At 48.9% G+C, this 21502-nt stretch overlaps 1 protein-coding gene across 3 annotated transcripts in view; it reads left to right on the top strand.

Annotated features, from left to right (window-relative positions):
* The first annotated feature begins 2346 nt into the window (after nt 1–2346).
* GRIK4 (glutamate ionotropic receptor kainate type subunit 4) overlaps nt 2347–21502 on the top strand; it is a 344847-nt gene continuing 325691 nt past the window's right edge. For all 3 annotated transcript variants that reach the window (XM_077776706.1, XM_077776713.1, XM_077776720.1), the window contains exon 1: nt 2347–2503. The gene's annotated coding sequence lies outside the window, so the exon portion shown is untranslated. The remainder of the gene's footprint in view (nt 2504–21502) is intronic.

Here is a 21502-nt window from a genome sequence, read left to right as displayed (position 1 = left end):
AATCGGAAACAGGCTCCAGGCTGTTTCCTGGAGCTAGCTGTCAGCACAGAGCCCGACGCAGGGCTCGAACCCATGAACCGTGAGATCGTGACCTGAGCCGAAGTCGGACACTTAACCGACTGAGCCACCCAGGTGCCCCTCAGTTGTCCTTTTTAAAAAATTTTTTTAATTAAAAAAATATCTTTCTCTATTCTAATGGATATTTAGCGATATCTCACTGTGGTTTTAATTAGCTTGTCCCCAGGGACTAATGATGTAAGTATCTTTTCATTTGTTTATTTGCAGCCCTTCTATCTTCTTGGGTGAAGTGTTTAAGTCTTTTGTACGTCTTTTGTATTGCTTGTTAGTTTTCTTATTGAGTTTTGAGAGTTCTGTATATATTCTGGATAGAAGTTCTTTATCAGAGATGTGGTTTGCACATGTTTTCTCCCAGTCTGTGGCATGTCTGTTCCCGCTCTCCCCATACTTGCTGTCTCTCGCTTTCTGTTAACTCCACAAGACCCAAGGATATTTACGAAAATAGAACAAAGACTAAAACCTATGTAATTCTTTTATCACAGACCACTCCTCTGTTATCATTCAGAGGATGAGTTCGGAAGCCTTTATGAGACTCTTATCCTGATGGCCCAGATTTTGTAGTTTCTATTTTTTTATTGTAGTAAAAATAACACAAATTTAGTATTGTAACTTTTTACATGTATAGTACCAAAATATTAAATACATGTACGTTGTTGTGTAACCAATCTCTAGAACTCCTTTCATCTTTCACAACTGAGATCTTACACCCATTAAGTAACAGCTCTCTACTTCCTATGCCCCCAGCCCCTGGCCATGACCATTCTTTCTGACTCTCTGAATTTGGCTTCTTCTTAAGTGGTATCATATTGTATCTGTCCTTTTGTGACTGGCTTATTTCACTTAATACTGTGTCCTCAAGGTATATAATCCACGTGATAGCATGGGACAGATTTTCCTTCTTTTTAAAGGCTTAATAATACTCCACTGTATACATATACCATTCTTCATCCAAATGTCAGGGGACATTTGGATTGCTTATACTTTATAATTATTGTGAATAATCCCTCTATAAAATTGGGCGTAAAAATACCTCGTTGATACTCTGCTTTCAACTCTTTTGAATTCTTTTTATATCTCTTAAACAGCGCCTTTTGAAGAGCAGAAATTCTTAATTTGATAAAGTCTAATTTGTCAATTTTTTTCTTTTATGGATTGTAGTTTGGTATTATATCTAAGTACTCATTGCCTAATACAAGGTCACAAATATTTCCTCCTAAATTTTCTTCTAGAAATTTTATGATTTTAGATTTTTTTTGATTTGGTCCATGATCCATTTTGAACTAGTTTTATATATAGTGAGAGTATGGTATGGGTTAAGGTGGTGAGGTGTTTTTGGTTTTTGTTTTTTTTTTTTGGTGTGTGGGTGTGTGTGTGCTTGCAAATGGATATCCAGGTGTTTCAGAACCAGTTTTTTAAAAAATTTTAATGTTTATTTTTGACAGAGAGAGAGACACAGAGCATGAGCCGGGGAGGGGCAAAGAGAGAGAGATGCAGAATCCGAAGCAGGCTCCAGGCTCCAGCTGTCAGCACAGAGCCTGACACAGGGCTTAAACCCATGAACCACAAGATCACGACCTGAGCTGAAGTTGGGCGCTTAACCAACTGAGCCACCCAGGCGCCCCTCAGAACCATGTCTTAAAAAGACTATCCTTCCTCTACTGAGTTTCTTTTATACTAGATCTGTTTTTGAGATGGGATTATCAGGTCTTCTGTTTGGATACGGAACACGAGGGAAAAAGAGAGGAATTCAGGGTGATTGAGTGTTGGCTCAAGCATCTGGTTGGATTATGACGCTATTTTCTAAGAGGGGGGGAACGTAGGGGAGAACAAGTTTGGGAGCTGAGAGTTTGGAGTAATGTTTTGGAAAAGCCCATGAGGCATAAGAGCATTTGGCAAGGAGGCAGCTGACAAAGGAGTCTCGAGTTCAGGACAGAGGTAAAGACTAGAGATACACATTTTGCAAGTCATTGGTGCATAGCAGCAGGTCAGCCAACACATAGGCGCCATGTGCTGAGTGCAGCAATAGCGCTGTGTGCAAGAGGTGGAGGAGGGGCTCTGGGGCAAGATGTAAGGCAGGGGGCATGGAAGGACCTTAGAGGAGGTCACGTGAGTGTGTCCTGATGAGTGAGTAGGAGTTTGCCAAGAGAGGACCTGGGGAATGGCATTTCGGGGGAGGGATCAGAATGTGCACAGGGGGAGGGGCACAGAGTCTTCAGGAAACTGCCAAGAGTTTGGAGCAGCCAGAAGGAAGATGTACGGGCTGGAGGAGAGAAGGGGGTGAGTCTGGAAGAAGACAAGACCGATTCAGGAAGAGCCATTATTTAGAGAGAAGAGTTTAAACTTTCTCATGTAGACATTGGGTGAGTCAGTGACAAACTTTCTGTGAGGTCGTGACCATCCTTCTGTCGTCACACGTTTGTTTCAGGTAAAGAACCAGGGGCCATGGCGAGGAGTAGAGACTGGGAGACAGGGAGCAGGAAGGTCAGGGAGGAGGAGTTTGCTCACTCTGAGAAGGAGAGTGCACTTGGTCACGGTTGGAAGGATGGGAAGTTAGAGATGACAGTGAAGACATTTAGGACAAGTGCCCTCGTCTTTCAGTGGCCCCTCCTTCTGCCCCACACGGGCAAGACTAGTCTTCTTCTGACTTGTAGAGTATTTGTCCCCAGGGATACCTGATGAGCTGAGTCTCTCTGTGCTTTGGCCTTCCCCACACCTGATGTGCAGTTGAAGTCAAGACACCTGCTCGTTCCTCTTCCCCGGGCATGGCAGTGGGGGAGGGGAGGCAGACAGAGACCTTCCGTGGATGGGTGATGGGTCTGATCCTTCATCTGTTGGCCTAATCAGACCCTGTCTGTCCTGACAGGAATACAGATGCGATGCTTCTTCTTCACTCTGTCTGAAATTGCTTTGTAATAACAGTAGGAGTTAGAGAGGCATTTTTATTGATTAAACAATCGAGGCGATTTGTCTTTACAAATCTGAAAATATAGAGGTGTCTCTTTCTCCCTCTGTATACATTACGCATGCTTATTTATTAGAGGCACCGGTCTCTGCTTATAATCAAGCTGATGTTTATGATGGGGCTGCTTTACAATGCCGGGCTGAGATGATATAATGGGAGCTGGGTGAAAAGAAGCCTAATGTAATGACACTGACAATCAGGGGTGAGAGGCCCCTGGGGAAGGCAGCATGGGGCGGGGTGTGAGTGGTTGGAGGGAACTGCGGAGCCATTTTGCTATGGAAAAAGGATTCTTAGAATGTCGCACGGGGAGAACAACTCGGCTTTGGATCGGATGGCTCGAGATTTGAATCCTAGCCCTGCCATTTATTGCCTGTGTCACCCGGGAGACATTACTTAAAGTCTCTGACACCCAAAATAGGGATAATGACATCTAATAGGATGGCATCGGTGAATCGCTTAGCACCACATGAGACACGGGGAGTTATTATCTTGATCTCTCTAGAATGGGGTTCCAGGTCGGGGTGGGTATGTTAAGGTGCTCGAGACGGTGACTTGTGTACTGAGCGAGTCAGGAGCTGCTCAGGATTGAAGTTCTGGCCCAGCACGTTCATCCTAGGTCCTGCTTGCGAGGAAGGTACGCCTGGTGTTGGGCTGTCTTGAGCCCTGCTGGATTACTGGGCCAGGTACTGGTTAGCTGCGGTGCAGGCTGTGTTTTCGTGGGGAGGCAGCAGGCAGCCGGGGGTTGGTGAGCTGCCTTTCCCACTGAGTGGGTGGAGCATGGCCTTGTTGGACAAGGATGCCGCCACTGGAGCAATTGGCTGCATTATTAAGAGATCTTTCTAATTCCGAACTGATGTGGCGTAATTGTTCCCACCCTGCAGGGCTCTGTACGAAAACCGCTGGCAGTCACTTGGCTCCCGGGTTTGCTAAATCGTATTCACAAATTCAATTTATCACCCTGGATTGTGAGCTTCGGCACGCACACCATGGGCATGCGGACCCAAGAGGGCGGGTGGCTGGAGGTAACAAGACAGATGTCCAGAGCAGTCATTTCTGCTGTGTTGTGGCTAGACTTGGCCTGCTCTTGGGGACACTCAGAATCCAGAGGGAGGTGAAATAGCTTAGGTGGGGCTCTCTGCATGCTTCTGTGCTCAGGTTTTGCAATGCCTGGATTTGGGGTCTGTAGGGGCAGAAGCTTCTTAGAGTATGGTGTTCTTGGTGTTGGAGTGTTAGGGTGAGGCAACCACCCTGCCAGTGAGCTCTCTTTCTTACTGCCCAGCAACTGATGAGTAAGTACATGTCTGGCACCCACTATGTGCAAACACAGAAGGGGAGAGGGTTTCACTGGGAGGAGGAGGCAGCAAGCATAATACATGTCTTTACTGGCTCATCTTGAGTAGGTTTTTAGAGGGCAGAGAGTTACTGTGAGCTAGACAAGTGAGGAAAGCTTCACAGCAGGAGTGGGGTCTGCAGGATTCAGTCGGTGGGGTGGCCTCAGAGGCATTTCAGGAGTTAAGGGTGTAAGCCAAGGGCAAAGTGTTTGGAATAATGAATGGAAGAGTTTGGTATCAGGGAATAGTGCAGGACCACATTCTCAACATTTTGGGTCAGATAATTCTTTGTTATGGGGGCCACCTGGCATTGTAGGGTACTAAGCAGCATCTTTGATCACTGCCCGCTAGATGCCAGTCATATCCAAGCCTTATAGCCTCCAAGTTGTGACAATCAAATATGTCTCTAGACTTGCCAGACATCTGCATGCAGAGTTGCCCCCAGTTGAGAACCGTGGTGTAGGGGATAATCAGAGACAAGATGAAAGGTTGGCTGGGCCAATTCTGGAAGGGCCTTGGGTTTCACATTAAGAAGGTGGGGACTATGTATTGACTCAACAACAACAAAAATCAACCTGGTTGAAAAACCGGCAAAACACTTGAACAAGCATTTCTCCAAGATAAATAAAGGGCCAATAAGCATATGAAAAGATGCTTGATATCATTAATTGTCAGAAGTGCAAATCAAAACCACAGTGAGATATCACTTCTCACTCATTGGGAAGGCTACTATTAAAAAAAAAAATAGAAAGAAAGAAATAATAAGTGTCAACAGGGTTATAGAGCTGTGCACCTTTGGTGGACCACTGTGGAAAACAGTAATGTGACTCGTCAGAAAATTAAAAGTGGAATTACTATATGATCTAGCAATCCCACTTCTGGGTATATATCCAAAAATAATTGAAAGCAGGATATGAAGAAATATCTGCACACCCATGTTCATAGCAGCATTATTCACAATACCCAAGAGATAGAAACAACCCACATGACTAGTGATGGATGGGTGGATAAACAAAATGTAGCATATACATAGAATGGAATATTACTCAGCCTTACAAAAGGAAGGAAATTCTGTCACAGGCTACAACATGAATGAACCTTGAGGACATTATGCTAAATGAAATAAGTCACTCACGAAAGGATAAATATGGTTTGATTTCACGCATATGAGGTATATTGTCAAGTTCATAGGTATACAAAGTAGAATGGTGGTTACACAGAGCTGGGGAGAAGAGACAAAAGGAAGTTGTTTAATGGATATAGAGTTTCGCTTCTGCAAAAGAAAAGTTCTGGAGATCCATTTCACAACAATGTAAATATACTTAACACTGCTGAACTGTGTGCCTAAAATGGTTAAGATGGTAGATTTTATGATACGTGTTTCTTTTTTTTTTTTTAATATTTTTATTTCTAGGAGAGAGAGAGACAGCGTGAGCAGGGGAGGGTCAGAGAGAGAGGGAGATACAGACTCTGAAACAGGCTCCAGGCTCTGAGCCTGGAGTTTCTTACCACAATATAAAAAATCAGAAAAAGAAAAGACTTTATTCTGGAAGTAAGGGGGAGATATGGGCAGAGGATTCAGAGAGGTACTACTGTGCAGTCAATCACCACCATCCATTTCCAGAACTTATTCAACATTACAGCCTGAAACTCAATATCCATTAAATACTAACTCTCCATTCCTTCCTTCCCCAGCCCCTGGAGTCACCATTCTTCTCTTTGTCTCTGTAAATTTGACTACTCTAGCTACCTTATAGAAGTAGAACCATATAATATTTGTCCTTTTGTTTTTTGTTTATTTTTTTCTCTTAAACATTCATTTATTTTTGAGAGATAGAGCATAAGCAGGGGAGGGGCAGAGGGAGAAGGAGACACAGAATCTGAAGCAGGCTCTGGGCTCTGAGCTGTCAACACAGAGTCCAATGTGGAGCAGGAACCCACCACCTGGGAGATCATGACCTGAGTTCAAGTTGGATGCTTAACCAACTGAGCCACCCAGGTGCCCCAAATATTTGTCCTTTTGTATCTGGCTTATTTCACTTAGCATAATGTCTTCAAGCTCCACTTTTTTTTTAATGTTTTTATTTATATTTGAGAGAGAGAGAGAGAGAAAATGAACAAGTGAGGGAGGGGCAGAGAGAGAGGGAGACACAGAATCTGAAACAGGCTCCAGGCTCTGAGCTGTCAGCACAGAGCCTGACATGGGGCTCGAGTTCACAAGCTGTGAGATCATGACTTGAGCTGAAGTCAGACACTTAACTGACTGAGCCACCCAGGCGCCCCAAGCGCTACCTTTTTAAAAGCTGAATAATAATCCATTGTGTGTGCATACCACATTTTGTTTACCTTCTCATCCATCCATGGGCATTTGGTCATCAAGAGCTTTTGCTCAGTTTGGAACTACCTTCTCTGCCAGGGGTTACCAAAATCAGATGCAGTATAGCACCCGGCTGGCTGGTAACATAAATGTAACAAGCAAGCCAAGTGGAAGGCAGTATTTATTAAAACAGCTTGTATTGGGCCCAAGAATGACCCTGTCTGGTTACACTACCTCAGTGATTCTCAAGCTTCACCAGGCATCTGCATCATGTGGCGAGCTGGTGAAAACACAGATTGCTGGGTCCCACCCCCAGAGTTTCTGATTCAGTAAAGGGTCAGGAAATTTGCATTTTTATCAAGTGCCCAGGTCTGGGAGAGCCATTGTACTATGTCATTTTAACTCATTGCCCAGGCCAAACAACAGAGCTTACAGGCTATCGGCCTCTTCCTAGCAGAGGTCAAAATCCTACCCTGGCCACGTTCTAAATGGTGAAGGCCTGTCTTGGGTGGCTTTGACAGGTTGGAAACTTCTACATTTGGCCCAAGATACAGTCTCAGGAACTCCTGTGGGCCTGGCCGCTGGAACATCCTCTGTGTTGGTTTCATTCTGTGGAGCCTCTTGAATAAGGTGAAGCTGCTGGAGGACAGAGCTCAGAATGTTTGGAAAATGCACAAAGGCACTGAGCCTTGGACCCTTTAGCTTTGGGAGCATTTCCTGTTGCACTCTGTGCCTGCTGGGGGAACTCAGAAAACAAAACATGACCCTTCCCAAGGAGGACCCCCTTGGGCCTCTCACTACCCCCTGCCTGCCTTGCCCCTCTGTCCGCAATAATGGCTGTCCTCAGCAGGGCAGAGCGCATTTGTCTCTTTTAATATATATTTAAAAGGTATTGATAGCCAAAAGGGCCGGAGGGATCCATACACAGCCCTGTCTGGGCAGCTGTGGCATTTTCACATGTAAAGGCTTCTCTCTCCCTCACTTTCAGAAGGCCAGAACAGGAAGGGGCCTTAAAGGTCATTCTACCGAAACCCTGGAGGCCAGAGAGGGAGGTAGGGGTCACAGGGTCACTAAGCCAAGGAGGGGCAGAGTCAGCCCTGGGACCCTAGTCTTTCTTACCGATGTATCTTGCCAGTTCAAGGACATGCCTGTGCTGAAGGTCAAGGTCTGGGGCCTGGAGATCTCAGTGCCCTTTTCATCCATGAAGGATTCATTCCCATTGGCTCTTCTTTCTCTTTAGTGTTTTCACTTCTACCCCAGTGCCTGCCCCTTACCCTGCCTGTGCTTCCTCTCAGCTGACCTGCTCTTCCCTACAGGCCCTAGCACCCCATTTCTTGAGTTCTGCCTGGGTAGGACATTTCCTCATGGCCTCCACTCGGTCTTTCCCAGGGCACTAGAATGAAATCCTCTTGCAGGCTCTGCCATCCTAGCTAGAACAAACACTTAGCTGTGTGTATCAGCCTGGTGGCCTGGGTCTGTGGCCCCAGGTGAATTCTTAGTGTTTATTCCCTGCACCCTGATGTCCAGCCACCTGCTGCTGGTCTGATGCCTCCCTCACTGCTGTATCTCTAGGCTGTGCATAGGGCCTGAAATGTAATTGGGTCTCAGTGCAATTGTAGAGTGATAAGTAGATGCATAGATATGCTTTGTTCCTTCCCTTGATTTGGATTTCGGTCTCTTCTTGGGAACGTCCAATCTGACCTTACAGTGACTCATGCATGAGTGAGTGACCCATGTCAGTGGGATCTTAGGCCCTTTGGAGGCAGCCTATGCCACAGGGTCTCTTTCTCCGGGCTCTATCTAGCCTTCATTTGTGGGAGCACTTATTAATGCCAAGCACCTGCTAAGGGATTTATACCCACTGTTGATTCTCTCAGCAGCCCCCTAAGATGGATACTACCATCTTTATTTTACAGACTGCTTAAATGAAGATGTTGAGAGGTTAAGGAACTTTGAAGGGTCTTGCCTTAACTAGTCCTCAGCTCCTTCTCTTCCTTGGCTTTCTGGAAGCTGATCCTGATCTGAGGCTTGAGATAGTCCCAAGCAGAGATGGTTATTGCCAAGAGGCGGCGTGTTCGGTGGTTAAATCACAAGAGGTCTGGCTTTTTATCGTGCTTCCTTCTGGTCTGGAGGGGGAAACAGAGACAAGTCGCCCCACGTAGGAGGACCTGGCCCTCTCTGGGGACTGGGCTCTCTTGCCCCTCTTCCCAAGCCGACAGCTGGCCTCTGGCAGGTGGGCCTGGGCATGAGCATGTGCCTGCTTGGCAGTGGGGGCAATCCATCACCAGCCATCCTACAGCTGCCTTCCCTAAACAAGTCCACTCCTCCTCCTCCTCCTCATGTCTTCTCATCGTAGCCAGAGTTCTCATCTGGTCAACCCAACAGCGTGTTGGAAGGGTGAACCCCAGATAGCTCAGGGTGCACCCCTGCTCTCTTCTGCCCCTCCCTTCTACTTCCACCTCTTCTCAGAAGCTTCCCTAGGTCTAGATAGTCACACACAGCTCTCCCCTGTCTGTCCCGGTGGCCCTGGCATTTGCTTGGCTCTGGATTGATGCTCAGACACAAACGTTTTTGGTTCCAGCGAAATGCTGGTATTTCTGCTTTGCTGAGTTGCACGGTCCTGTCCTGGGCCCCCCTTCGAGCTCCCCCTCCTCATCTGTGTTTGCCTGCACAGGAACTCATGTTCCCATCAGATGAGTCAGGAGAGAGATCTTGGAAGAGTAATTAATTTGAGCAGATGCGTGTCAATGTCCTAGGAAATAAAAGATGTCTGTACACACCACCTGTGCTGGCTCTGACTGCAGAGCTCCAGGAATGCAAGTGCGCCCCTCTTTAGGAAAACCCACTAGGTCAAGGCCATTTGCATTACCAAAGGGGAAAAAAAAAAGTCACTTTACAGAAGGATTTGCTGCTCGGCTCCTTAAAATTGGAGCTCTTTTAGTTTATGTAAGTGGTTTACAGGTCATTAAATACTTGACAGAGAGGCTTTAGGGACAGGAAAACTTTATGTTCGAGCTGAAGAACTAGTGCCAATTACAGATTCCTCAGAAATGAAGATGAAATGTCTCAGAAATTGTATGTAAGCCCTTGGGGAAATGCTGTCTGGCTCGCCAAAACATGGCCCCACACCCCCCTTTTGGAGATGGTTGCCAGGGATTCCGACAGCAATGTACCCGTTTCTCTTTAATGATGGACCCTATGCCACTTTCCCGATTGATCCCCCACTCAGTGCTACGTCCCCTGAGGCCGTGGAGGGAAAACACACCCCTGAAAATCAGAGTTCAGTTCATGGCCTTGTAAGATTTTCTTACCGGATGCTGTTTTTCTCGTAGACTGCCTTGCTGCTCCCCAAGGCTCCCTTTCTTACCTTCTCTCACTTTGGACCTCCCTGCTCACCCCTACACCCTCAGGCCGAGCTCAGTATCTCTAGGCAGAGCTCAGGGAGGACCTCGGAGGGAGCACCCTCATCTCTCCTCCCCCGTCTGCAAGCCTGCCTTCGTGAGCACAGCTACTGAGCAGAGCTGTCGGCCCACTGGGCCCAGCTCCCTTACCTCCCTGTCACTCTGCTGCCCGCTTCAGTCTGGCCTCTGTCCCCACCCAGCCTCCAGCTTGGGCAGGTCATCTGTAGCTTTCACGTGGCCCGGTCCCGTGGACACTTGGCTCGTCTTGGCTTCTCAACACCATTTAGCACGCTTTTCTGCTTGGAGACACTTTTTCCAGGCTCCGGACACTGCCCTCTCCTGGCTCCCTTCCCACCGTCTTGTGCTGGTTCCTCCTTTACTCTTGTCTAGATATTGGATGTCCCCAGTGTTGACCCCGGACCTTCTTCTCTGTCCTTGCTTCTGTGCTATCTGTTCTCGCCAGGTGAGCACACTTCTTACCAGGCGCTAAATACCGTCTATAACAGATGACTTCCAGATTTCTCTCTTGAGCTCTGGGCTTGCAATTCCATCCGTGTGCTTGACTTTTTCATTCAGATGTCCTACAGGTATTGCAAACGTATATATGTAAAAAGAATCCCCCAACAACCCAAATTCTTGATTTCTTTTCCCAAATCTTTTTCTCCCTCAGTCTTCCTCTATCTCATTAAATGGCATCCACCAGTTTGCAAGGCCAGAAACATGGGTGTCATCCCTGATTTCTCCTGGCTCTCAACTCCCATCTCCCATCCTATCGAGTCCAGCCAGGGTACCTCCTGCATGGGTCTCGAATTTACACCCATCTCTCCTTCTCCCCTACCACCCGTCAGTCCAGGCCACCATGTTCCCTCCTGACCTGGGACAGTAGCCTCCTCATTGGTCTCTCTACTTCCCCGTTTGCTTCCTGTCCTTCCCTTAACATGGCATTTTAAAAACATAGATTGTTTCATGTTACTCCTCTGCTTAAAACCCTTCAGTGGTTTTAAGGATAATGAATAAAATCCTAACTCCTTGCTGTGCCTTATGAGGCTCTGTATGATCTGGCCCATCCATGGGATTATCCAGCCTCAGCTTTGCACTCTCTTCTGGATTTCTTTGTGCTCCCAACAGCCATTTCCTCTTTTCTCCCATCTTCCATTGCAGCAGAAGCCTGATTATGTTCAGGTAGAGGGGAGTTTTCATGAACGTGGTGGGGATATTTTCGGGGAAGATGAGCCCTTAACTCCGCCTCCACGCCAGGAGGTGATTATGGTGAATCTGAGCTGATCATGGTAATGCCATGATTCCGTTGCCAGTGATTGGTGTTCACAGCCGGGTGTGTGATTGGTTCTGTGCCTTGGGTCCGAGCTGATCGTAATGCCATGATTCTGTTGCCAGTGATTGGTTTCATGGCAGGTGTATGATTGGTTCTGTGCCTTGGGACTTAAAGAAATGTCTACTGGCAGCTTGTAGGAAAGATGGGATGCCCTCATAAGGGATTTGCACATGGAGGTGATGCCTCCATGACACCCTTCCTGCTTTCCAGATGCTGGATGAGGATATGGTTCTGGACACCATGAGGCGAGACACTGTCAGTGCTGGGGGGTGGGGCAGATGGGGGAGCAGGTCCTCAAAGACATGACTAAATGGCAGAATCCAACCCGTAATCGCAAGGCTTTCTGTTGCTTACAACTGAACCCATCCTAACTGATAGTCTTCCTCCACTCGCTGTGTTTTCACACTCATCGCCCCATCAGCCCTTGGACAGGCCAAGCTCTTTCCTGCCCCAGGAGGTTTGCACGTCCTGTCCCCTCTGTTTGGATCCTCTCCACCTGCTTTTCCCATGGCTGGCACTTGTCCATCCTTGGGTCTCACATTGACTCCACTTGTCCATCCTTGGGTCTCACATTGACTCCACATCAAGGTTTTCCTGCCTCTGTGGTTTCTTTGTCTCTGCTCTGATGAGTTTCATTGGTAGCCTCCAGCACATTTTGATAGTATTTCTTGTGTTTATTCTTTTCTTTCCCTCTAGACTGTAAGCTCCATATGGGTGGAGACTATGTGTCTCGTACACCACTTTGGCCCAATCATCACATACAGTACATCACAGAGAGAAGGTTCCTACCTCCTCTGTGCTCATTGATCCCATGAATAAAGGAACAGTCTGATCCATGCTAACTTTCCCACCTTTGTCCTCTGCCACTCAGTGACATCTCACACTTTGCACCCTAGCTATACTGACCTATGATGTTATAGTTTCTAGAATGTTCTGTAGTCTCTCTTCTCTCTAGACCTCCACACGTGCCTGGCACAGCTCTTCTTTCTTCTCCCAGATACTCCCAACACTTCTGTAGGTCTTGGCCAAGATGCTTCCTCTTCCCAGAGCTTCCCTCTCCAGCCCATGTTCTTTCAGGATGTCATTCTGGCCCAGCAGAGCACTTACCGGACTGAAGCCTAGGTCCCTAATTGTCTACCCACTCTCCTGCCTCGGAGCTCCTTGAGGGGATGCCGTCTTTATCCCTTTGTTATCATGGTACCCCTAACACCCAGCTCATAGTAAGTATTTGAAACTTAGTTGCTTAATTGATTCCTTCGACTAATATTTCTGAGTGCTCACTGTGTGTCATACATTGTGCTAAGTGTTCGGGATACAAAGATGAATAAGAAATTGTCTCAATTCTGACATTCTAGAAAGGGACACTGGCCTGTTAACCCGTAGGTATAATACAACGTGGCGAATGTGGGAAAGGGAGCTGTGGGGACACGGATGAGGGAACAGTGAATTCTTCCTAGACAGTGGGATGTGGGGAGCCAGGGACGACAGAGTAGGGTTCCAGCCCACAGTTATTTCCGAAGAGGAAGGATGAATATCTGTGTTTATGTATCTTCGTTTATGTCTGGGTATCTGTATCTGTANTTTGAAAAGGAGCATCAGCAGCTAGACGTGTGTTCCATCCAGTTCTCTCCTCACCTGGTGCTTCTTTGTGTGTAAATGTGGGGACAGGGGTCGGGAGTCGGGGGTGGGGTTGGTTCAGGACCCCGGCTGAGTCAGTGGCTCCGCTCACAGAGCTGAGAACACACCAGCCCCACGCCTGTCCAGCCTCAGGTGACTGTTCCTGTAGTCCCCGGTTGCCGGAAGTGTCTCCCCTCACTTGGAAGGTTGACCTCTTTCCTCCTGGGTTCCAGTCTGGTTCTGCTCCTTGGCTGCTGAGTGACGGGGTGCAATGCCCTTCCCGCCATGACAGGGTGCTGATGCCCCCCAAGCGGGGGTCTCCAGGGGACTCAGTAGGATGCTGAAGCGTGCAAAGCACTCTGGGAACTCCATCATTGCCAGATGCCCCCTTCCTCATCCCCTTCTTGGCTGGCTCTACCCAACAGGTGTTGCCCTCTCCCCTGCTCTGGCCTCAGCCCCCGAGTCCCCCCAGCCGAACCCCATGGCGGACCACAGAGTCTCGGTGTCACATGAAGGCAATTTCTTTAGCTGCTTCTTCTTAAACAACAAAAATCAAATTGCATCTCCGTCGTACTTGGCTGCCTCAGTCGAGAGCCTTGCCAACATTTTACATTAAGGGATCCGTGGGGGTCCTCCAGGTTGTGAGCGGTGTGTGTTTTGCCTATTTGGTGCGGCTTCCACTTTGTCTAATTTCCTGACACAGTGCAGCATGCTAATTTCTTCTCCTAAGGTACGAGAGGAGAAGGGAAATTGCGGCTCTGGATGAGTCCCTCCTCAGCGGCCTCTGCGCGGTCCCCCCGACGTCGCGCTCTAGCCCAATTAGAAACCTGCTTGGCTTTTAGGAGCCAGAGTGCCTGCCGACTACGATTCTTATTCCGGGCCCTAATTACCGCTTGATGGAATGAATAAAGACATTGTGTTTTCTGCGTTTTACTTACAGAGTTGCTGATGCAGTGAATGTTGGATGAAACGTCTCTCTCCTCCAAGAGATTAAAACCCAAGTGCCTCAGCGGCTGATCCAAGTGGCTCTTTGGCGACAGCCTCCCTCCTGGCCCTGTGTGGCCCTGCAGTTGAAGCTGATCTGAGGCCAGGGAGAGCGGGTCCCAAGAGGGACCTGCACTTCCTATTCTTGTGTATCAAGGTGGAAGGACCCCTTGACCATCTAGTCCGGCTGAATACAAAGGAGACGAGGGTTCATGGAGTACTTGCTGTGTGTCCAGGGCTTTCCCATCCATTCTGTCGGTTCCTTCTCACAACCACGTTTTGTAAGAGGTTGCCAGTCCGACTGTGAGGATGAGAAGTCTGCCTGAGGCCACACACAGCTAGCAGGTGGCAGAAGGGTGGCTTGAATTCAGCTTTCTGGTGCTGAGTTCCTGGTCTTTCCTCACTGGTCCCCGGATACTTCCCTGACCTGCTGGGTCCAGTCCGCCTTAACCCTGAGGGAGCCAAGCAGTTCTTTTCCTTCGGAGTGGATGGCACGTAAGAGTGGATGGTTCGCTTCCACCATGTAACAAACCTCCCCCAAACTTAGTGGCTTAACTCAACAAACAAGGGGTGCCTGGGTGGCTCCATCGGTGGAGCGTCCATCTGGCCCGGGTCATGATCTCATGGTTTGGGAGTTCGAGCCCTGCATCAGGCTCCGACCGTGCTGTCAGCTCAGAGCCAGCTTCGGATCCTCCATCCCCCCCACTCTCTCTGCCCCTCCTTTGCTCACGCTCTCTCTTTCAAAAATGAACAAACATTAAAAAGCAAACAAGCCTTATTTTCCACAGCTCTGTGTTAGCACAGTTGTTCTTTTGGTTTGGATTGACTTGACGAAGGCAAGGTCTAGGATGGCCTCACTCAGTCTCTGCTGGGGTAAAGATCATAGAGTCTCTCCCTTTCCCAAAAGGCTTATCCAGGCCTCTGTTTCCATATATGTTAGAAGTAGATGTAGACCTAGACGTAGGCGCAGATACCCGTCCTTTTTGCACATAACTGTCAGGGTGAACGCTGTCTTTACTCATTCGTGTGGCAGTAGAAGGTTCCTAGGAGAAGAGGGAAACCATAATGGACAATCACTTTTAGAGCTTCTGTTATTTGATGTCAGCTCATGTCTGGTTGGCCAGAGGAGGTCACATGTCCAGGCTCAGATTCAAGAGGTGGAGAAGAGAGAGACGCCTCTTACCTGGAAGGGCTGGGGAGCCCCATTACAAAGGGCATGTGCCCAGCGATGGGAAAGCTGTGAGCATTTTGTGATCTCCCATAAAGGATAATGGTCTTTGAAAGGCTGTTGCAAAGCNGGCTTATTGACCCTCTGTATCTGGACGAGATGCCACCAAGGTTGTGCCAGACAGATGAGGTTTCCTTTCTTTTCTTTTTTTAACAGGCAGAGAATGAGAAAACCAAACCTCCCTTTGGGAGTTTATCCACCTTCTCGTAACTGGCTGTTATCTTCCATTATTGTTTTATTTCTCTGGACCAGATGCTTCAGAGGCCTGGGAGTCCGTGCTTGGACTTGGTGGTAGAGGCCTCCTCCTGCCCCATGGCTTGTAGCTGCAGGGTTGGTGGAGGGGACAGCTCTGTGCTCCATGCCTCATCCTTTCTCTGGGGCTCATGGCATGCTCTGATTTCCCCATCTGAATTTTACATTATTTCCACCCCGTTGTCTGGGAAATGCAGACCGGAGAGTTTTAGGCTCGTTGAAGGAGGGAGAGGTTCAGAAGGATCAGTGCAGTGATTGGGTCTCTATACATCTGGGCCAGCGCCATCTCAGATCCCATTTCCTGCCCCGCCAGCTCTCTCCTGTGTTTCCAAGGCTGTAGTGACCTGTTCTGTGAGTAGAAACCACTCTCATCAGAGATTTGTGGCAACTCGTTCCAAGGCAGCCTGCCTTTGGCACTCTGGGGGGCATGGGCTTCATTTCAAGGTTGCTTCTGAAACTCTCCTTCCAACGGGGAGAGAACAGGGCAGGTAGGAGGTATAGGCACCTCGGGCCTTTCCCACACCCCACCTTCTTGGGGCTGTTACTCTGGGAGCAAGTCAAACAACAGCAAGGACCCAAAGGCCTGTGACCCAAAGGGGAAAGGCTTTGAGGCTGCATCAAACTATTGTCTAGTGTTTGGTTTTGTCTGCTCCTGCATTGGCTTGAGCACCTAGCATGGGGCCCAGGAGGAAAGCTCCAGAAGAGAACTGGAATTCACCCTTTGACGCTTGTGCAGGGGGCTGCCCTCTGGCCAAAGGTTCTGAGTTGGATGGTGTTGGCAGCTCTGATTTAGATGGAAATGCAGCTGGTGGCTCCACTTTCCAAGATGGGAGGAGGAGGGTAGGAGGTGAGACCCTCAGTGTGGGGCCCTGAGACTGCCTCACTGAAGGCTACCCTGTTTGCTCTCAGAGGAAGCTGCTTCTGCCACAGTGGGAGGCACCCAGCCCCTCCCAGCCCCAGGCTGACCCCTTGTGCACCTGCTCCTTTATGGGTCCGCTCAGAGCCTAAAGAGGTTCGGAAACATTTTATGAGGGTGTTTTTCCCCACTTTTGTCTTTATTTTTTTTTAATGTTTTTATTTACTTCTGAGAGAGAGAGAGACAGCGTGAGCAGGGGAGGGTCAGAGAGAGAGGGAGACACAGAATCTGAAGCAGGCTCCAGGCTCTGAGCTAGCTGTCAGCACAGAGCCCAATGCGGGGCTCGAGCCCACGGACTGTGAGATCATGACCTGAGTCGAAGTTGGACGCTTAACCCTTAACTGACCGAGCCACCTGGGTGCCCCACACCTTTGTCTTCAAAAAAAAAAAAAAGGTATAGAGTTTTCCTGCAAATGAAATGTCAAATCAGCTTTGTTAGCCCAACCGGCAGCCTTCCGGAAGCAACACCTCAGGCTAACCTGGGGAAGGTGGGGTTCCCACTCTCAGGGCCTCCCTACAAGCCCACTTGTTTCTTGTTTGCTCCTTCAGGAGGGCTGAGGAGGGATCTAATGTAGGTCTTCATTTTGCTCCTCCACTCAGGGCTGTGGGGGAAGGGGCCCCCTTAGGGAATGTTTGTATTATGTATTAGGAGTGCAATCCGGGGAGGGGTAAATCTGTCGCTTTCTTCACATCCCCAGAGAGAAGGGCCACCTGGAAAAAACAAAAAAGATCGAGAACAAAAAAGCCAAGAGAACTCTCTGGCTCCCACATTTTGGACCCGAAGGACCTCAGGCCCTGACAGGGCCGAGTGACTCCATTCGAATCACATAGAATATCCGTGGTGTTTTGTTTAAAGATCAGATCCCCATATTTGGGAGGGGGGGAGGCATAGCGATGGGGGGAGGCTTTTTCTCATTTGCTGGCAATTTGTAAGCAGCTTGTTTCTTAATTGACTGTGTGTGTGTGTGTGTGTGTGTGTGTGGTGTGTTGCTTTTGCTGTTGTTGGAATCGCTCCCAGAAGCAAGGGGCTGAGATGAGCAAAATAAATAAGGAATAAACAGGCCCATTGCGTGGGGGAAGCGGAAAGTAAAAAGCCACTGTGAGTTTGGGGTGAAACTGACTCAAAGCTGGATGGGGCACAGCTGAAGCTGGCCCAGATGGGTCCTTCATCCGGAGTTAACAAGACGGAAAAATAGCGGCATGAATGATGAAAACCTAGGGCGGGTTTCCATATTTTTGTTTCCTGCTACCGTGGGGCTAAAGGGTGGTATTTTCTTACACATGGAGCCCCGGGGGGCGCCTGGATGGCTCAGTCGGTTGAGTGGCCGACTTTCGCTCAGGTCATGATCTCGCAGTTCATGGGTTTGAGCCCCGCGTTGGGCTCTGTGCTGACGGCTCGGAGCCTGGAGCCTGCTTCAGATTCTGTGTCTCCCTCTCTCTCTATACCCCTCCCATGCTCATGCTCTGTCTCTGTCTCTCTCTCAAAAAATTAAAAAAAAAAAAAAAGTTAAAACAAGCAAACACGGAGCCCCGGGGTTGGGGTGGGCCCTGACTTTTGCAAGCCCCTGCAGGTCCAGAAGACTGAAATGGAACTCGAGCCTTCTGGGCCATTGATCCTCGCCTTTGATTTTGCCTGGGTCCCTGCCACCCAGCTCAGACGCCCGCCAGGTACCCTGGGGCTGGCTCGCATTGACTCTCATCCTTCTCTTTCATCCAGGCATCTCCTTAAATTTCTAGCTCGCACCACTTACAGTATTGATCCCAGAGCTCCTGGGGGCCAGCGCCACACAGTTGGGCTCCTCCTCTGTAGTTGTTACTTTTGACGAGCCGTGGATCCCCAACTTCTGGTTTCTCTGTAATGATGGGGTTGTGGAAAACATCCTTCTGCGGTTCTCAACCGATCAGAGTCTCTGCTTCCAGGGGCCAGGCTCCATTTAGTGGATAAAACAGGACTTGATGGGAATTGATTACCAACTCGCTGGCTGGCAGCCCCATTCAGGGACTGTGAGATCCTTTCTGGGAGTGGCTGGATGGCCCTATTGGGGCCTGCCTGAAGAGGATGGACGGGACCGGCTTGGCATCGCAGCCCCTGGGTCCAGGCATTGAGAGCCCATTTTGAAGATGAGAAAATAAAGGCCCAGAGAAACGAAGGAACACACTCTAGTGTTGACTGGGGGAAGCCTGAGTACAGAACTGCCTGCAGCCAAGGCTCCTTGTCCTGGGCGGAAGGCCTGACCACATACGTAGGTATCTGCCTCACTCTTCTTTCCTGACTGTGTGTGTTGTTTAAAATGTTTATTTATGTTTTTGAGAGAGAAAGAGAGGAATAGAGAGCACACAGGAGAGGGGCAGAGAGAGAGAGAGAGAGAGAGAGAGAATCCCAAGCAGGTTCCGCACTGTCAGCACAGAGCCCGACGTGGGACCCGATCCCATGATCCATGAGATCGTGACCTGAACTGAAACCAAGAGTCGGATGCCCACCCAACTGAGCCCCCCAGGTGCCCCCTTACTGTGTTTTCATTAGTAGCTTGTTAATACTAGAAACATGTCCGCTGTGTTCAGGGCTCGCTCTGATAAGAGAGGCTGAAGGCAGAAGAGAAGGCTGACGAATGATTTTTGACTGGGGCATCTCCAGTGCTGGGATCACAAATTGGGGGCGGGAGGGGCAGGTCCCAGGGGCAGACGTGCTTTGTCCAGAAATGCCGTTGCTTTGAAACGACTTTGATGTCTTTGGGCAGGGAGGCACTTTCCAGGGAGGCCACCGGCCCACCTTTTCCCATTGCCACCTGCCTGCCCGGGTCACACTTTACTGTCTTGTCCGACTCAAGAGATTCTGCACATCTCTCCCCAATTCTGTGTTTAGTAACGTCAGCTTGAAATTGGCCATTTTGGGCCTACTCACACCACAGAAACCAGCAGACACTACAAATCAGAGCTTTTTATTTATTTTAGTTAGTTGTTTATCATTTGAAAGCTGGTGTACTTGCACACCGCCGCCACGTATGGGCTTTCAACACTTGCTCTAAAAATCTCTCGCAATTTGTTCTAGGCATGTTTGCCTAAGTTAGTTTATTTAATTCAGTCTCATTTACTTCTCTCAAAAACTCTGCATGAGGGATGTCATTGATCGTTTCTTGAAGACAAAGGAATGCATATAGGGTAGGGCCAGAGCTGGGATTCAAAGATAAGTCTTTTGCCTTCAAGGTCAATGCTCCTTGCTGGCTTAGCTCCTTAGTTCTCAGTTGGGGACACTTTTGCCCATCAGAGACATTTAGCGATGTCTGGAGACATTTTTGGTTTTCCCGGGTGGAGGTGGCACTACTGGCATAAGTAGACAGAGCCCAGGGGATGGTGCTGCACCTGCCCCAGCGCAAAGGACAGCCTCTATAAGAATCATCCAGCCACATGTCACTAGGGTCAATGTCAAGGGCTCCTGGCATAGCTGATGGTGCCCCATTGAAAATGCCCCTTCTTCTCCTGTCTCAGGAAGAGATGAACTAAATAAAGATAACTTTCATCTTGGTCAGGAAGGGGGAGCACTGTTTAGGAAGAGCTGATTGTCTGGCCGAGGCAGATTTCAGAATAGGGCTGGTTCAGCCCTGCCTGCTGTAGGCGCAGACTTGGGAGTCCAAATAAGGCAGGAGATGCTCACAGTGGCCACCAAGCAGAGGGAGCTGTGCCCTGAGTGGAGAGACCTGGGAAGATTTCACAAGAAAAAGAGGCAGAGGGAAGGTGATAATAAGCAGAAAGAGTTCCTGTCCCAAGAAGGACAGCCAGCTGGGTTCCGTTAGTCCTGAAGTCTGAGCTGGAGAAAAACATAGTCACAACCCTGATGAGAGGTTTAGAGGGGCCACATTGGTGGTTCCCCAATCTGCCTTATTGTCAGAAGGGGCCAAGGAATTTTAATAAGGTAAAAAAAGGGGCGCCTGAGTGTGTCAGTCGGTTAAGTGCCTGACTTTGGGCTCAGGTCATGATCTCGCAGTTTGTGAGTTCGAGCCCCGCACTGGGCTCTGTGCTGATGGCTCAGAGCCTGGAGCCTGCTTCGGATTCTGTGTCTCTTCCTCTCTCTGCCCCTCCCCTACTTGTGGTTGCTTGCTCTCTCTCTCTCTCTCTCTCAAAAATAAATAAATAAACTTTTTAACGTTTATTTTTGAGAGAGACAGAGCACACAAGTGGGGGAAGGGCAGAGGAGGGGGAACAGAGAATCTCAAGCAGGTTCCACTCTGTCAGCACAGAGCCCAATGCGAGGTTTGAACCCACAAACTATGAGATCATGACCTGAGCTGAGGTCAAGAGTCAGATGCTTAACCTAGTGACCCCCCCGCCCCCGAGGGTTCCCCATAGTAAGAAAAAAATTTTTATATGGCCCGTCCCCACCCCAGACTTAACTGGAAATACCAAGAGTGAAGCCTGGAACTCATGAGTTTTTAAAAATTTCTGAAGTGATCGTGATGACCCACCGAGTTGGAGGCATAGATGGACGTGAGGGCCGTTCAACATCGCAATGAGTGTTTGAGGGAGGCTAGGAATCAGCAGTCATTCATGCACCAAATGTTTGCAGACTTGCCCCGTGCCAGGCAGGGCTCCGGGCTTGCTGGAGGAGGGTACGCGGGCCTCCCGTCCTCTAGGGGAGCACAGAAGAGTACGAGGCACAGGCGACAGAGTCTCTTTGAGTCTCATTTTTCTCACCTGTTAGGACAGATACTGTTTAGAGCACAGGGTCTCTGTGACGTTTACTTACAAAAGCAATGTGAAAACCACCGGCAAGTTCCTAGCCAAGCCTCTGGGTGTCATGGTGTGTCCGGGGCGTTCCGGGCTCCGAAGGATATTGAAGTGAGGGAGACCTGATCTCGGTCACCAGAGAGCTTGGAGTGTGGTAGGGAGGCAGGTGTATAAAGTCCCTAACCATCACATACAGAATGCCAGGCCACACTGTGCCCAGAATAACACGTGCCCTACTCTCTGTGGGTCTGGGGCCAGGGGAAGCTGCTTTGAGAGAATTCCGAAGGAAGTTGCTGGATTTTGCAGGACGAATAAAGTTCTTTAGACATGAGAGGTACAGAAGGCTCGTAGACAGCCGGCG

Source organism: Crocuta crocuta, unplaced genomic scaffold (assembly GCF_008692635.1).
Source record: "Crocuta crocuta isolate KB4526 unplaced genomic scaffold, BGI_CrCroc_1.0 scaffold271, whole genome shotgun sequence".
In the NCBI taxonomy this organism is placed as follows: domain Eukaryota; kingdom Metazoa; phylum Chordata; class Mammalia; order Carnivora; family Hyaenidae; genus Crocuta; species Crocuta crocuta.
This window is presented reverse-complemented; position numbering and strand designations above follow the sequence as displayed.